The 17,481-nt window shown below is 44.0% G+C and overlaps 1 protein-coding gene across 5 annotated transcripts in view; it reads left to right on the forward strand.

Moving 5' to 3' along the window:
* Positions 1-3,075: 3,075 nt before the first annotated feature.
* The window catches only part of ABCA1 (ATP binding cassette subfamily A member 1), a 126,055-nt gene continuing 111,649 nt past the window's right edge, over positions 3,076-17,481 (forward strand). For 4 of the 5 annotated variants that reach the window (XR_004819513.1, XM_035723568.1, XM_035723566.1 and 1 more), the window contains exon 1: positions 3,101-3,341. The gene's annotated coding sequence lies outside the window, so the exon portion shown is untranslated. The other variant, XM_035723567.1, reaches the window with a different exon arrangement.

A 17,481-nucleotide genomic window follows, 5' to 3' on the forward strand; every position in this document is an offset into this window, starting at 1 on the left:
ACAATGTGTATACATACATTTATGTAGACCAGTTAATAGATATTATCTATCGAAGCAACATCCAAGCAAAGACTTGTAGGTAATCCCTAATTTAAAAATCTCAATGAAATGATAAAATTGAGCTTCTCTGAAGTTCCATGACCTCTAGCAGGGTCTGCAAGGCCACAGCTGCCTAAAGGGTGAGTCTGTAATTAGAAGACACCAGGGTGATCTCAGAATAGAACTTCAAGCCACCTGGGCTACATTTTCAGAATCAGCTTCTCTGGAGCCACAGCAACAAAGAAGGCCTTCCTACTTAATATTTGGGAAAGGTCACCTAGGGTGGGGATTTGGGAGTTTTGTTGTTGGTGTTAGCAGGAATCAAGAGTTGGAGAAAAGCTCACTGAAGCATACTCAGGAACAAACCATCCTATGATATTCAAGGGAGAGCATTCGCATTGACAAACTTTCTCAAGGGACACATTCTCTTACACTCTAACTTTTGGAATTCAATATTTTTGTCACATGAATCTGTCACACTTGCAAAGTATGGGCTTGGTATCAGCGGACTTAAGTCCTTGGGGTCACCTGGCTAAGTCACGTAGCCTCTCTGGGGGCTTGGGCTCCTTTAGTGGTAGAAATCAACAAGACTAATAAACATGTTTCAGACATTACAGTGTGTTCATGTATTCGTTGTAGGGGTGAGCAGATTCTTGGCACCACGGATTGTTCTTAGTTAAAAATGGTCACGGGGCCGCCTGGGTGGTTCAGTCAGGTAAACATCTGACTCTTGATTTCGGCTCTGGTCATGATCTCAGGGTTGTGAGATGGAGCCCAGGTCAGGCACTGCACTGGGGGTAGAGCCTGCTTGAGATTCTCTCTCTCCCTCTCCCTTTGCCCCTCCCCAACCCCCACCTCCCTCTCAAAAAAAAAAAAAAAAAAAGGTCATGTTTGTTGTTGGAGCCATAGACTTATGTATTTAATTTCTATCCTCTCTCTGGGGCTTTTCTTCCTGGGCTCCTCTCCTTTCTCCAGCATCTTATCTTTGTCTCGTACAGAATTTACTGTCACTCATTCCCCAGTGGCACAGTCTAAGGGATTATTTTAATAGGGGTTTTCTTGGGAACCATAGCCTTCAAAATTTCAAAAACAATGATTTTGGTGGTGGGATTTTAAGCACAGTGACACGTGGGTGGAGGGTGGGCAGTAAGGCAGGGAATGTTAGGTCTGGGAGATCTAATCATTCCCGTGATCATACTTGGAATGGTATCACCTCCTCTAGGAGCTTTCCTTTATATCTAGAGGGTCAGAGAGATTACTTTTAACTTTTTGCAAGACCTAGAGTTTAATGGTTTAGCATGGTTTGGAAAAACTTTACAGGCCATGGCTGGTATCTGAAAATGACATTAATAGTCAGCTAATAACACCCTCTTTGTTTACAGTGTCATTCTTCCGAGGAGGTCAAATGAACAAAATTCACTTTCCAAAAATCCCTGTGAGGCAGGGAGAGCATACATATTCTCTTTATCTTACAGATGAAGAAATGGAGGCAGAAAGTTGCACATCATGGGGTTTGGCCACATTTGACCCAGAACCCAGTCTCTTGGCCAGGGTTATCCTTTGAACCAAGGCAAGATGATCACCCTGGGCTTCAGAAGGCTTGGCTCTGGCCCTCCTCAAATTTCAACCCTTCCTAAGGGTGAGCAGTCCACTGGGCCAAGGGGCCATGCCACCAGAGTTATGAGTACCTGGGATCCCAGAATTCCTTGCCCTAGGGCTCCCAAGTGCACTTCCAGAGCCTGCATGGGCCTCCTCACTGGATCCGTCCTGAGTATTGACAGAACCACTGATGTGTGTACCTGCCTAGGTTGTTGCCTCTGGATGGTAGTATAGTGTGGTGTAGTGTGGAGGGGGCTTGTGCAGCTGAGGTCCACATGCATACAGTGAAGGTTCTTCTGGAATATGACAGAGCTGGGGGTGGGAAGAGAAGGAGTTTGGGGGCCCACCCTCCCACTCTACCACATTCTTGCCAAAACTCAGGTGAGACTGTGAGGAGTCTGAATGTGAACCTGTCCTTCCAGGTTCCTTCAAACACATCTTTGTCAAGGTAGGAGACCTTTATTTTACAGTTTGTTCGCTTGATTTATGACTTAAATATTTAGACAAAGTATGTGGGCCTCCATTTGTACTTCTGCCTCTGTCCCTCAATTGTTATGGGCGGTCTGCTTCTGACTGTCATGGCTAAGCCAGAGGAGGAAGTTGGAGAACTGAATAGTTATATAATTTCACAACTGTGATTCTCTAGCTGCACTTTGCAAATCTATATAAGCCAAAACACAAGCTCTGTGTATTTATCACTGGGACTCTGACCAATATAATGAAAACATAAAGGGGACTGGTTCATATTCCTTTTTTTTTTTGCTGCTGCCCACTTCCCCCCAGTTTGCAAAGAGAAGGAGCAAGAGGCTTTTCATTAGCCTTCCCAGGGACCTGGGAGGCCCAGGCTGGGAATCCCAAAGGCAATAAATAAGTCACCTATTGAATACCAAAGTCAGGGTTTGTGGTGGAAAACAAAAACTGCTAATTATCCAGAGGACTGTCCGTCCTCCCCACACCCTGGGCGTTTGAAAGGAAAGGCTAAAGGGTTGGTGTCCTGAAGGGTTTGGGGCCCCAATCCCTCCGACTGGGTAAAGTAACAAAGGAAAAAAAAAATTGCTGAAAGCAGGAGTTTAGAGGAAGCTATTTCCACTAGTGCTGTTGGCCGAAGGAAACCTGGAGGAGACAGTCTCGGGCTCAGCCCCAACACCCAGGTTTCCCGCTCCTCCTGGGCGGGCAGGCTCGGGCAGGGCGGGGGACACCCACCCTGGACCCGCGAGACCAGCAGCACCGCCTCCTCTCCAGCCCTCCGCCCCCAGCCCTGCCCGGAGCCGCGGGACGTCGCCCGTTTAAGGGGCGGGGCGCGGCTCCACGTGCTTTCTGCAGAGTGACTGAACTACATAAACAGAGGCCGGGGAAGGGGGCGGGGAAGGAGGGAGAGAACAGGCTTTGACCGATAGTAACCCTGGCTCTCAGCGCAGCCGAATCTATAAAAGGAACTAGTCGCGGCAAAACCCCGGTAATTCTGAGGGAGAGTGAGTGGGGCAGGGACCCGCTGAGCCCAGCCGACACCTCTCTCCTCGGGCGCAGGTGTGCAGGGCAGGGGGCGCCGCCGGACCGGCGCAGCCAGAGCCAATTTCTCGGGGCCACTTTGCTCCTCTTTTTTCCTTTAAAAAAAAAAAAAATTTTTTTTCCCTTTTCCCCTTCTCCCGAAGGGTTTTTCAAGGGGTGGGGGGAAAAGACGCAAACACCAAAGTGGAAAACAGGTAAGAGGTTCTCCAGTGGCTTGGGCGTTATTGTTTTGTTTCGGGGCGGAGGAGACTCTGGAAAGCGCTGGCTTTCGGGGACTAGTCCGGACCCCCACCTCTTGCAGCGCAAATGGGGCGGGGGCGGTGTAAATGGAGAGGACGTCCTAGGACGAGCTCTAGCGACCCAAAGACGCTGGCGCTGCTGCGCTCGGGGCTCGCCCGGCGGTGGAGCCGGGAAGCATCTCTGGGCGTCGAGACCCGGGCGCCGTACCGCGGGCGCAGTGCGATGGGGGGGGGTTCTGGTCTTACTGGGGGCGCTGATGCCGGGGGTGGGGGGGTGGGCGGAGAGTGGCAGTAACAGCTCCGAGCGCTTCCCTTTGTTTGGAAGAACCCTAGCCGGCTGGAAACCCCTCCGGCTACGGGTCGGCCGGCGCCCACCGGGACAAATGCCAGCACTGAGTCCCCAATCCATTCTTTAAGGAGCTGGTCTGAGTAGGGCTCTGACCTGGGGATCGGCCCCGTGCGCCCCCGGACTGGAGTGGCGCGTTCTTGTTCCCCGAGAACTCGACTGGGTGGTGGCCCAAACGGGGTCTGTAGCGCTATTGATCACTTGAAGCCTCGGGGGCTTTGTTTGACTTGGGGGTCATGCCTCTGGTCTCCGTGCGCTCACCCAGCTGGTGTCCTGGCTAAGCGGGGGGACGCGTTTTCTTCCTTTTAAAAACAAAAGACTTAGAAGAAGAGCCTGCGGAAACCTGGAGCTGAGGTGCCCTTTCCCCCACCCCCCATCCTTCCTGCCCTTTGCTGCTTAGTCTCCTGGGGCGGCCTCAGGCTGGGCACGGATGGGGAAGCTGGGGCGAGCTGGTGCCGGGGAATGACCGGGAGTAACCCCGGCGGGCGGCGCAGAACTCGAAGCTCCGCCGCGGGGCTGGGCCGGGTGGTGGGGGGAGGGAGGGCTGGGCTGGGGCTGCGGGTGGCCCCGGGGGACTGGCCCGCAGCGCCTCCTGGCCGAACGGCCTGGGAATCGACCCTCTGGCCGGAGGGCGTCCCGGGCTCCCCGAGGGGCTGTCGCTTGCGGGTTCCGACTAAGATCCGGTGAAGACGGGTCGTTGGAGACCGGGAGGCCCGGAGGATCAGGCGGAAAGGCCGTCTGGTTGTTGTTTATGAGAACGGTTCCCGATTCCCAGACCCTTGTTAACATGAGAAGGTTCTTGGTGTGGGCCAGTGCCATGGTTGTGTGTAGGTGTCTGTTTTTCAGCACTTATCTTATAGAAGGAAATAAACAAGATGTGTGTGTGTGAGAGAGAGTGAGAGAGAGAGAGGGAGGGAGAGAGAGATGGAGAGAGGGAGGGAGGGAGGGAGAGATGGAGAGAGAGAAGCGTCTGGCACTGGAAGTAACTGGCCCTTATCTTTTGCAGCATTGATAGCATCAGCTTTTAAAACCCAAAACTATTATTCAGTGACGCCTCACAAAATGAGTGAGTGGTGTATACATTCATGTAAAAGAGGACAAATTTGATATTATAAAACATTTCTTTGGTGATGAAAATCAGCAAGTCACTTTTTAAGGACCCATCTGCCCCCCCCAACATCTTACAAAATTTTCCAAGTTCAAAAGCAGTTTTACTGGTTCTTTTAACAATAGTTTGGTACCCAAACCTAAGTTTTGATCTTTTCAGACAGAACTTAAATCCTAACTAATAAAGTGCTTATTTTTCATCTCCCCTTTTATTTCAGCCCATTTTCCCTCATATCTACCACAAAAATAATGGAGGCTTTCTGTTTGGATCATTCCCTTGAGACACTTTTCCCAAATCAAAGAAAGTGTGAAAGCATGGAGAATGTTCTGAAACAGAACCTGTTCAGATAGTATAGTAATTCTCAAGTACAAAGTTTCCGTTGTCAGCCTGTTCCCCAAGTGCTCCTGTAAAGCAAATAATTCATGATAGAAATTAAAAAAATATTGGATACGCAGAGCAAATTGGTATCTACTTGGGAAAAAAAACAAAAACAGCAGTAGAATCAGAGTGATCAGGCTTAATGATGATCACAGTCCATTTAAGGGACAAGAATTGCTATTCCCGTCAGAGTAATTCCCTTGCAAGAACAAGTCTCATGTTCCAGAATGACATACCTGATTTTGAAGGGACCACCTGTGATATGTGTGTCTCCTGTCCTCATGAGCATTTGAAATCCCAACTCTCCTAAATATTTCAATTTACATCTAAATGGAGGCCTATAATGGACACATTCTTGACTTAGGGCATATTTACAGTTCCTGTGAGACAATGGTAAGTCTAGGATTGAAAAAGGGTGATTGGGGCTTGGTTGTTTTCTACCTCTGCTCTAGGAGGTCTCAATGCTTACATTATTAAAAATGAATGAAATTCGGCAACACAGCTTTTTATTACCTTCTATAGTATTTACCTTATATGGAGAGAAGTTGGAATATTTCCATCAAAACAATGTTTTTAGGGATCTGTCCTCCCATAAACCAAGTGATTTATGCTAGCTTTGTGGCGATTGAGAATTGTTAATATTTTTGCTATTTCAGTTTTGAGCTCATAAAGTAATTAAGTGGGCATTACCTTAGACTCTTTAATTATGAACGTTTTGGATATCTAGGAATTACCGGTAGACATGTGGTTTTGTATTTCTTAAATACTCTTAAATCCAAATACATTTTTATTTACTGTCAGGATATTGAATAATGCAAGTAAAATGTTCTTTATGGCTGTTATTCCAGCATCACATTTTATTTTATTTTTTTAAAAAGATTATTTATTTATTTGACAGAGACACAGCAAGAGAGGGAAACAAGCAGGGGGGGTAGGAGAGGGAGAAGCAGACTTCCTGCTGAGCAGGGAGCTGATATGGGCTTGATCCCAGGACCCTGAGATCATGACCTGAGCCAAAGGCAGATACTTAAGGACTGAGCCTCCCAGTTACCCCCCAGCATCATATTTTAAATGACCTTTGTGAAAATTTGTTTTATTTAACTGTTCTGGGAGAGGGCCTACATAAAAACCTGAGACCCTCTTCATATCTGCATGTGGAAATAATCATAAGTGCCAAAGTAATTGCTATGTTTAATAGACACTATATAACACTGTGCCAAGCACTAGTCCAAATGCTTTTCAAATACTAATAATTTAATCTCTGCAACAATCCCGTTTATTATTCCTATTTTACAAATGAAGAAACTGAGAGGTTAACTAACTTTGTCCCTGGTCACACATCTTGCAAGTTGGCAAAACTAAGATTTGAACCCAGCCAGTGAGCCCCAGAGTACTTTCATGCCCGTACTAAACTTTGAGGTGGTAACAATTTTAGCTGCTGTAAGCAGAGGACTTTTGAGGATGCTTGTTATGTTTATGGTACAGTCATCTGCTAGAGACCTTATCAGACTCTACAGCCTGTATCATATTTCCCTTGTTGCTGGGAGTGGGCCAACCAAATTCTCTTCAGCTAGGGACGTAGGTTGCATAGGGAATTGCAACACTATGGAAAGAACAGACAATAAAATTTACTCAACTTGAATTCTTTTCTTGGTTTAAAACAAAAATTTTACTATTGTTACAGTCAGATATTTGTGAGCAGGTCTATGCTATCAAAATGTTTTCCTGTGTAATACATATAAAATGGAATGGCAGAATATTTGGCTGTAAAAGTCTAAGGAACAAAAGACAAAGGAAGGAGAACTATTAGTTTAGCTGTCAATCCTAACTTGGGTGAATTTTTTTTTTTCCTCTATTGGTTATAGTACAATACAGTTTCTGCTTGTTCTATCCTTAATTATGTTGTGGACCTTTTGAAATAAGCTATTTCTCTGTTAACTGCCATTACTGTCTAGGAATCAAATTTAGCCATTTCTTAAGGCATCTTCCTTTGACAGTAAATACAGTTTCAAAGTCTGCGTTATAAAAGTGAATTAAATTGTCATAGCAAATTAGAAATCAGCTCTTAGGAAACATTTCTGCTTGGTTAGAAACAGTTTCATTTATTGTTGATTTACTGGGTGCTGGATGTTGTTTTAAGCATTTTACATGATGATTCAGTTCATTGTCATGAGAATCAAGTGAGGGTAGGTACTATTATTCATTTTACAGATGGGGACACTGAGGTATAGACAGGTTATGGAGCCTGATCATGGAGTTTGTTAATTAGTGAAGCTGAGGTTGCCTCTCTGGCAGTTTAGTTTCCATGAATTTACCAATATCCGGGTAAGGACTTTGTCAAAATACCAAGTTTTGACAAAAGAAATAGTAGCAAAAGGCAAAGAGTGATTCTCTTTTTCATTTGGTTATTTTCACCTAAAAGTAGTTCCCTGGATAGGTAACCAGCATAGATGTTGTTAGAGAGGTACATTTTAGAAGTATTTGAGGCCAGAGAATGAAAATCTCGTATGTAAAATTACTTTGAGATAGAGCTTTCAGTTACTTTGCATTCCGTTGAGATGATAAACTATATTAAAGCAAAGAGCATTTTGCTTTAATTTAACTGCAGGTGCATCACACGTGGTTCCTAGAACAAAATAAAGTTTGAAAGTCCTGTCTTTTTCCATTTTGAAAATTTACTTTAAGACCTGATTTGAATGCCATCCCTCTCATAAACTGGATTCACTCCTCCCTGCCAACACAGAGTGAAAACTATCTCCTTCTTTTTTACTCCCATAAGGTTGGGTCAGCGCAGTGTTCATGCCATGTGTTTAATTGCATTCTTTTGTTACAGTTAACATTTATTTGTATTCCTCTTGAGTGTATGTTTCTCCTTGAGAAGGTCTTTGATTCATTCTCCCCAGTCTTTAATTCAACCCCCTTGATATGAAAGGGGTTCAGTAAACGCTGACTTGAATGAATCAGACAAAGAGAATGGGAAACTAATGTTTGTTTGCTGTATTCTAAAAGACAAATTAGAATGATGACATAATCACAGAAAAGCATTAGAAATAGAAGTATATGAGAAATAACTGTAGTTAAGGTTAGGTTTATGATAGAGATTGAGCAATTTTAGTACATAGTCGATTTAGACCAGCTTAGTTTTTTTGTAGAACAAACAATTCTGATTCCATTCAGTTTCATTTCTCTTTTTTTGAGGCAGCTGTGATTTGAGAAAATGCTATTCATCTGTGACATTTCACTTTCAAGTACTTTGATTTACACATTAATTTTTTAAAATAAGAATGAGATAATTCACTAATCTAGAATTTAAATATTTTTTTAAAAAACAAAATAACCTTTTATGCATAGGATCTTTTCTTTTATTCATTCTCTCTCTCTGTGTATGTGTATGTGCGTGTATTTATTTAAAACTCTGCAGCGTTTTCTATGCCAAATCCAACTTCCAAGAAGCATTTGGAAGCCAAAGCATTTTATCTGGCTAGTCTTGAAGTCCAGATGTTTTATCATAACTGGTATTTAGTGTGGGACATTTCCCAGAAAGAATTTACATATATAACCAATCAGTGGTTATCATTTATTGGGAGAGGATTTTTAATGATTTTGAGCATATGATGAAAACAATGGATTCTCTTCAGAAAAAATATACATAGTCATGTACACTCCAAATTTTATGTATAATTACATATAATTATATTTTACATATGATTTCAGAATTCCACTAAAGAGCCATGTGACCTTGGACAAGTCATTTTACTTTTCCAAGATTTAGGTTCTTGGTTTATAAAATGAAAGCAGAGGAAGCACATGAGCCCTTCTTGCATTTACACCCTCCAGCTCTAGGTCTGTATTTAGGAAAAGGATGATTCTTTGATTGGAGCTGCTTAGATACCCATCCTGCAGGTCATCCTCAGCATTGGTGTAATAGATCATGTGCATTTCAGGAGGTAGAGAGAACACGCCCAGGGAATGCGTATGAGTATTCCTGATGAGAGTGAAGGTGGCCCGAAAAGGTGATGGGAAGAAGGGAAAGTACAGGCAGGAAAGCTGTGGAAATTGCCTATTTATCTGTGTTAACGGAGGAAGACGTGAATCATAGAACCAAAATGGCGTTCTCATCTGAAATTCAAAGGAAGGGGGAGTGGGTTCATCTCAATACATTTCAAGAGAGCAGATATGATTTGGTGAGACATTGTTCTCGTCTCCACTTCACCATTTGGAGAATCTCTCTGAAATAAAATATTCATTTGGACTCTCCTGTCCTGGACATCTCCGGTATGGGTATAGGTTTTGCTTCTTATACGCACACCATAGTCCTGTTAAGCCGTTATGTGGAAAGGAGTGCCGGTGCCCGTCAGAGGATGAGAATTGGACTGACCTGGTAAGGATTTTCCTAAATCCTGCAGAAGACTCTCACTGGGGGTAGGTGGGCAGGACACAGAGCTTTCTGAAGCATTGTCCTGAATTTGTTTCAGAGGTCACAACAGATTGGGACCAGCAGGAAGAAGGGGGGAGAAAAAGGAGCAAGAAGTTTTAGGATGGGGGGGGCGCGAGAGGAGGAAATACACTGCAGAGAAGTTGTGTGGGTTTCATATCCCTTTCTACACTTGCTTTGCAAAATTCCCGTAGGATGCCAGGGTGGGAATAATTGCTTTTGCCAAGGGTCAAACCAAGCTTGTTTTCTTGAAGAAGCAAGTCCCCAAGGGGCTGGCAGTTTGAAATTGATTGCATCTGGGGTTTAGATGATCCGAGTTTGACATAAAGACAACACTGAGGAAAGCAATAGCTTTCCTTGCAAAGGCCGAAGGCAAGTGAAGACTCAGACTAAGGAGTTTATATTGACCTGAGCTCCCTTCTCTACTCCCAGACACAGGGCTTTGGGATGGAGGCGGCAGTTTATCTTAACTGGGGTGAGGTGTGGTCTCTAGTACTGGAAGAGGGGGGCAAGAGGTAGATAAACGATTAGAAAAATGTGTTAATATACAAAATATGTTACTATAAAGAAGTGAAATGTGTTAATATACAGAAAATACCGTGAAACTGATACTCATTTCTTCAGCAGATACTTTTTTCAAATACCATGTAAAGTATGAGGGTGCTGACCAAATGTCAAAAGACCTTGAGGATCTGCCACCATAATGATCTTTAGCTTGGCATTCAGAGCTCTTTGAAACAAGACTGACCTATTTTGACAGCTTCATCCTTCATTATAAGAGGATACCTGAACTTGACTGGGTTTTTTTGCCAGTGATTAGTGTGGCTTAATAACTATTTGTTAACTGAATCTCTCTTTCCAGGTTTTCCTCGTTGTCTCTGACTTGGACTCTAGGAACCCCTTCCTGCTAGTTTTTGGCTTCTCACTGTTCTGGAGTCTCACGTTCATCCACTGTGGTTGGTTTTGTTTGCACTGCGCCCTCTGCTTCTATTCCTCACTGACTGAGATTCTCCCCACCCGCCGTGGGTAGAAGAGAGCACGGTGAGGGCTAGGCCTTCTGTCACGTCACCTCCTGTCATTGTCACCGAATCTTTGGTAGGTGGCACGTCAGCCACTCAAGTTATTTCAGTTGACTCAGATTTTTGTAATCATCAGTGGATTTTTAAAAGTTAACCTTGTGTGGGTCCTCTAAATTGAAAACTGATCACAGTTGCCTCAGATAAAAGGTTATTCACAAAATAGCATGAAAACAAGTTATTTTTCTCAACAGTCTTGTCTATAAAATAAACTTGCCTCTCAAAACATGCTAGTAGACTGTGACACTTGTTCTTACTTTGTTAAAAAGTGGAATTGGCCTGTGTTAAAGAGGTGCTGAAGAGAAGGCCAAACCCAAACTTTATTCTCCTTAATGTAATTAAAATTTTTGTGAAGGCCAAAAAAGTGCTGAAAGGAAAAAGAAAAAAATTTTTCTCATGGTGTGAGTCAGAGTTTAATACTGTGCCTGTCCATCTAAAATCCTCTAAGTGGAATTTGAGTAGCTTTTTTTTTTTTTTAAAGATTTTATTTATTTATTTGAGAGAGCGAGAGAAAGTGAGCTCATGGGGAGGAGTGGGAGGGGCAGAGGGAGAAGCAGACTCTCCGCCGAGCAGGGAGCCTGATGTGGGACTCGATCCCAGGACCCTGGGATCATGACCTGAGTCGAAGGCAGACACTTAACGATTGAGCCACCCAGGTGCCCCTGGGATTTGAGTAGCTCTTAAATCCGTATTGTATCACTCTTCTCACATTTGGGGGAATGTTGAGGTTGCCCCATTTTTCAGATGGCGCACCTGTTACAGAGAGTTGTTAAGTAACTTGTTCATGGTTCACATATTTTGTTAATGGCAACGCCTGGGATTCAAACTCAGGTCTGATCCTCAAGCTCCAAGCAGTTTTTTTTTAGATTCAGAAGATCTACTCTTGGGTACTTGGGTGGCTCAGTTGGTTAGGTGTCTGCCTTAGGCTCGGGTCGTGGTCCCGGGGTTCTGGGATTGAGACCCGCATTGGACTCCCTGCTCAGTGGGGAGTCTGCTTCTCCCTCTCCTTCTGCTGCTCCCCCCGCTTGTTCTTCCTCTCTCTCTCTGTCAAATAAATAAATAAAATATTTAAAAAAAAAAAAAGGTCTTCTACTCCAGCCTCTTCATCATCAAGACTTGTTTTCTGTTCTGTGGCTCAGAGTGGTAGAGTGACTTGCCTAGATTCACACTCCAGCAGTCATTAACTGGAAATTAAAAACTTGGCCCCATGTGTCTTTAATCCAGGGTTCTTACTACTGTACCAGAATTTCGGGTAATATTTACAGTGTCCTTTCAGGAGAGAAAAAAGAAATTGTGTCTATAAAAGTCTGTCCTTTTCAGCTTAAAATGGACACTGAATCCTTGAAAATTGGACTGGCCTCATTTACTTACAGTCTGTTGATCCAATTTGAATCTTAAGGGGTTTTTCAACTGTATTTTTTTTTCTCTCTCTCTCCAATAAAAATTGGTCCTTGGTTGTAAGTTTGAATCGGAAGGAAATCCCCACAGCAGTGCTGAAGGTTGAGTTTTTGCTGGGATCTGTTTCCTTTATGCAAAAGTACAAAACCCTGTGCTAATTTTGGCCAGTTAAGATTAATTGTGATTCAAGGCAGAGTGGTGTGTGTGTGTGTGTGTGTGTGTGTGTGTGTGTGTGTGTGTGTGTTTGTATGTGTTTTTTAACTTTAATGATTGCGTTCATTGAATAAGGACCTTGAGTTCAAGAGAAAGAAAGCCTTTGGTCAAGTTGTGTTTATTCAGTTGTCATTCCTGTTGCAGGATTTGCAAATTTAGTGGAATTAGTGCCATTTTCCAGTTTTCAATCCCAGTCACATTTCACAGGATCACAGCGTGGCTTTCTCCTCCTCCGCTGAGCAAATGGAGGGTTGTCTGACGGGTTCGAAGGGCCTCCTATAAGGGGAGTGCTGGTGTGCCTGGGGGCTGCAGGGACCCGCCAGGCGCTCTGTCCTTTAGGCGGAACCCCATTTGGGGACGCGGTTGCTCACCTGAAGTGGATACTTAGCCCATGGCTGCCTGCGAGATGGGATTGTGCAGATATTTAAATGCCACTCTAAAACCACTGTTGAAAAAATTAGGCTAGCAGGAGTTCCACCCAATAGTTTAGTGTTGTTTTCTCCTTGAGCACTTTTTTTTTTTTTTTACTCTGGCACATAAAATGTTTGATTTACAGTGCTTTCTAGAAGGAATACTCAAAATTGTAATAATATTGGAATAATACAAATAATACAAAATAATACAAATAATACAAATAAACAAAGTTTCCTCCGAGAAGAGCCTCCCAAACCTCAAATAATGGAGTTCGTGTTGCCAGTATTTAAAAAAAAAAAAGGCTAACATCCTTCAGTTTTTGTTTTTCAGAATCACAAGCATGTAGCTTTAAACTTGTGATCTTATTCCTCTTTCTTCTTTTAATTTAGCCAAGCAGCCAGCAACGTGGTTTGTTTGGGTTACTCTAGAGAAGGAGTTCAGTCGTAAAATTGGGAGGGCAGGGCTTAGACCCTGTACTTCTGGGTCTGGCCTAGAACGCAGACTGACTTCTCACTTACCTAGTTACCTGGTCCTTGCTGGGCTGCAGAAACAAGCATCTCAGACACGAGACACAAGCCTGCACTGCCTCAAAGAGCTGGCTGGTGAAAGAAGGTGTTGTGGACGAGATTGCTGGGTTTGGTCGCATACTTAGTGAGCTAGAACTGGACAAGAGCCTGGAGATGAGATAACTCATTTTGGCAAAAGTAAAGGGAATAAAGTATTGAGGTGGAAAAATTGTATCTGGGTGTTGCTGTGCTTCATTGAGCGCGATTTTGACTCGAGCTTATGGGTGTAGAGTTCAAGAGCCCTGACCTGTGCTGACAGTCTTATATTTAGGGTTGAGCCCCCAGGGGAGGTGTTCTTGGAGCTGGCATGCTTACAGGGGCTGTAGAGCCTATGTGTGGCAAGTTACGGATTCTCCTTTGCTCACATGAACTCAATGCAAATGAATGTCCTTCCCGACAAATAAGAGCAGCTTTGAGGACAACCTAATTAAACACGTTCCAGCTTGAACTGGAGTTTCTCTGAGCACAGCTGGAAATTTTGTCATGCTTTTGGGCTAACTGAACCTTTACTTTCAATGAAATTTCTGATTTGTTAGTGTAGTGAACCTGCTTTAATTCTTTTCTCCCATTCCCATTTCAGAAGTCCTCATTCCACAAATGTTTACAGAGCCTAGAGTCATCCTGGGTACCTGGCTCAGTATGGCAAAGAACAAGATGGTGAGACATAGTAGCTTGCCACACATGGCTTACAATTTAGCAGGGACCACCTGATACGTCAGTACCCTGGAGAAGATTGTAGGGAGAGCTGAAAAGATGGAGGAAGTATAAGGCCTAGGTAGCAAATAGGGTTGTTGACATAGAGGCTGGAGGAGGTGGGGTGGAGAGGGAAACTGAGCCAGGCGCTGAGGACTTGGAAGAAGGCAGCAGAGTGCTTGCATGAAGAACAGGAGCCGATTGCCAAGAGTGCGGAGAGAATAGTATAATTGAGTGGTGGGGGCCCCCAAAAGGGGGTTTTATGGTAAAAGAATGCCAGAAGCAGCACCAGGGTTTCAGGGTCACCCCCCCACCCCACGTCTTCCCCTGAGCTGGGCACTGGGGAGAGCTTCAGTTCGTTCTGGAAGGGGAAATAGTACCTTCTGTGAACAAAGAAGAGAGAAGAGAGATTCCTTTAATAAACTGCCCACCTTGTGTGCCCCACCCTTGATGAATGCTTCACCCTGTGAAGTCATCAGCACTAATCATTATAATAGCTACCATTTACTGGACACTTACTTTGTTCCAGGAACTGACTTAATGTTTTGTATACATTATTAGTTCTTTCTTATGGAGAGGGTACAGGCGCTCCGAGTCCCTATAGGGTCCCAGCACTGATAAGTAGTAGTCAGGGTTCCAACGCAGTTTTCTCTGACTCTGAAACCTCCCTTCTTTCTCTTAGGCCAGTGAATTCAAGAAAATAAGAGTTAAGGATGGTTGGGGGGAGTTTGCTGTAAAGTAGCATAGGCCCAAAGGAAGGGGAAGCCAGTGAAAGGATTTGGGTTTTTCTGCCCGCAAGTCCTTTGAGCAGTTTTATAAAAATAAACCCTTTAGGCTAGGAGAAGCTTGGACATCTGAAGATGTTGACCCTTCAGAGATGTAAGCCAAACAAAATGGTTTTTGCTGATATAGTCACTAAGCCTTATATCCTAAAATTCTCTTGGAAAACCCTCCTGCAACAACGATAGGGAGGGAACACGGTAGTCAAGATTTTCTGCAAATAAAGGATTGATTGCTCATGGAGACTTGCTTGCTTGTGTTTCTACAGCTCAGGGTGTTTATGACTTCAGTAGTTCCTTCTCTGCAGGCCCTTCTTATTTTGGCATTATGATGGTGGTTGAAGAACGTGTTTTTCTGTGATCTGTAATGTTGACAGGTTGATTTCTTTTCAACCGGAAAGGTTCTTTTTTTCCTATGTCCTGGGTACCACCCCCCCACACCCCCCCAACCAGAGAGAAAGCAAATAGTTGTATTGTTTACTAAAGTCTTCCTTTGAAGGTTGCCCTGTGTTTGTTTAATGGAAATCAGCAGGGGGAGAAGGGCTCTCTCTAACATTTTGTTAGAATTTCTCCATACTTCTACAACAATGAAACAAGAACTTGGGTACAGGATGGATTTGCTTTTAGTAACGGTGGCTCTTGACAGTTTTAGAAGTCCTGAGACTGTTTTAGCTAGTAGCAACCGCCATGTCGAGAGTGATAACTAGGATCTTCGGTTGTCCAAATATCAGTGACATGATAGAAATACATTTAAACCTTGTGAGTCTCCTTTAAAATAGAATCGTTGACAACAGGAGGAATAATGCTTCTCCGAGGCTAGTTATGGATTTGATAGCATTCGTGGATCTCTTTCGAAGTTTTTATGTATTCATTTATGTGTTCGTTTCATAGCCTTCATTTTGAAATTAGCTATTAGCAGATACTTTTGTCCAGGAAATTGAATATGTATTCCTCTGTAAACTAACTGTTAGTAATAATCAAGTGTGATGCATTTGGTACTTTTAAAAAAGGTCTCCCGGAGCCGCAGATTGTTAGAATTGATAAAATTCATTGGATCTCTATTTTAAAAATGGGTATTGTGATAGCAGAGCCTGTTCTAGAATGATCAAAATCTTCCAGGATGGTAGACTGGCTTCCTTTTATCCTTGACTATTTACCTTGGAGGATTTTTTACATCTTGTTTTCTCCTCAAATTTGAGTATTAACATGTTATGGTTTAAGTAGGAACACACCCTCAGGGGTGGCTGAGTACCCACATGTGGCCTTTCTGCAGGCTTCTAAAGTCCTAATGACAATTAAGGGCAGTTTTACTAAATTTGTGGGTCCACAGGATGGTTGGGAAGTACGAGGGGTGGAATTAGGGGGTTAGCCAGGATGGCTCTACGGGTAGAGAGCTCGGTGGCATCTGGAGACCAGAGAAGTTAAACTGAGGTAGTCAAATGCACTTCAGGCTTACTAAAGCTCCCCAGGGTCAGCAGGGGAGAAGTCACAGTCCATACCCCCTCCTCCTACCGCAGCAGCTCCGTCCTGTCTTCAGTCATGGGTGCAGTGAGCCTGTGGCAGCCCGGTTTTCTGACTGTCAGTAATCTCATTAGCCTTTTCCCTGAATGTAGCTACTGATCCAGAGCCATATGCTCAGAGAGATGCAATTAAAGAAAAGACCTTTTCCGAAGCAAGCATGCTCTGCTCGGCTTACGGGTTTCCTATCCCAATTTTACAGGACCCTCCACATCTCTCTGGACATGAGGGAGCATCAACATCTGTGGTTCTTGCTCTTGTATCAACATCTCATGAATAGGCAATCAGTTAAGCTTTAGTGCCAACTCATTTTCAATTCGGATGTGATATGGTTAAATCCTGCCTGAAATCTACCTGCTGCTTTGTAGGTTACTGGCTGGCTGTTTATTGACATAAGACATTTAGATAACGTTTCATCAGGAGAGATGCTCAACTGTTGTCACAAATTTCAATGTCTGTCACTCCTAGTAACTATGTAGACATTTGTCAGTGAAGTGAAACATACACTTTATTTATTTCTTTAAAATTTAGAGAGCTAATGGTGAGAAGACCACTGTTTTGGAAAAATGAAAACTAGTTGCTGACTGCATATTCTGGGTATAGGAACTATTTGGGTAGAACATGCAAGAAAAATGTGTTCCGGAGAATAAACAGAACCATGGGAGAAATATGATAGTGGGAAAGAGCATATAACAGCTGTTGAAAAAAAGTTACTTCTTGAGAAATGTGGGGGCAGCTCTAACTCTCCAGGTTGAGTCTGGGCAAGTCATTTGCTTTTTGGAGGCTTCACCTTCTCTGTAAGGTTGGGGCAGGGGTGTGGCGGGAACGGGTCTCCAAAACCACATTGAACTCTTACCTCCTCATGAGACCATCGGCTGGAGTAGGGCCTTGTGAGGGCTTGTTCTCTTCTGCCTAGAGGGGCCAACTTCTCTGCCCCAGTGGGAAGTGGTGAGGGTGTGGTCCCTGCCTGAGGATGGTCCTCCTCTGGCACATGCCTTGGCTGAGGGGTCGTGTCTCCCTACCCCCCGACCCCCGCTGCGCCCGCTTCCCCACCTTAGATGGAAGCTCAGCTCTATAGCTGCAAGGCCCAGCTTCACGTGCTTCCAGTGTTCTTGCTGGAAGGGAAATGACCAACCAACCCTTTGGTAACTGCTGAGACTAGGAGGAGTTC

The sequence above is a fragment of the Zalophus californianus genome, chromosome 13 (assembly GCF_009762305.2).
Source record: "Zalophus californianus isolate mZalCal1 chromosome 13, mZalCal1.pri.v2, whole genome shotgun sequence".
NCBI classification, from domain to species: domain Eukaryota; kingdom Metazoa; phylum Chordata; class Mammalia; order Carnivora; family Otariidae; genus Zalophus; species Zalophus californianus.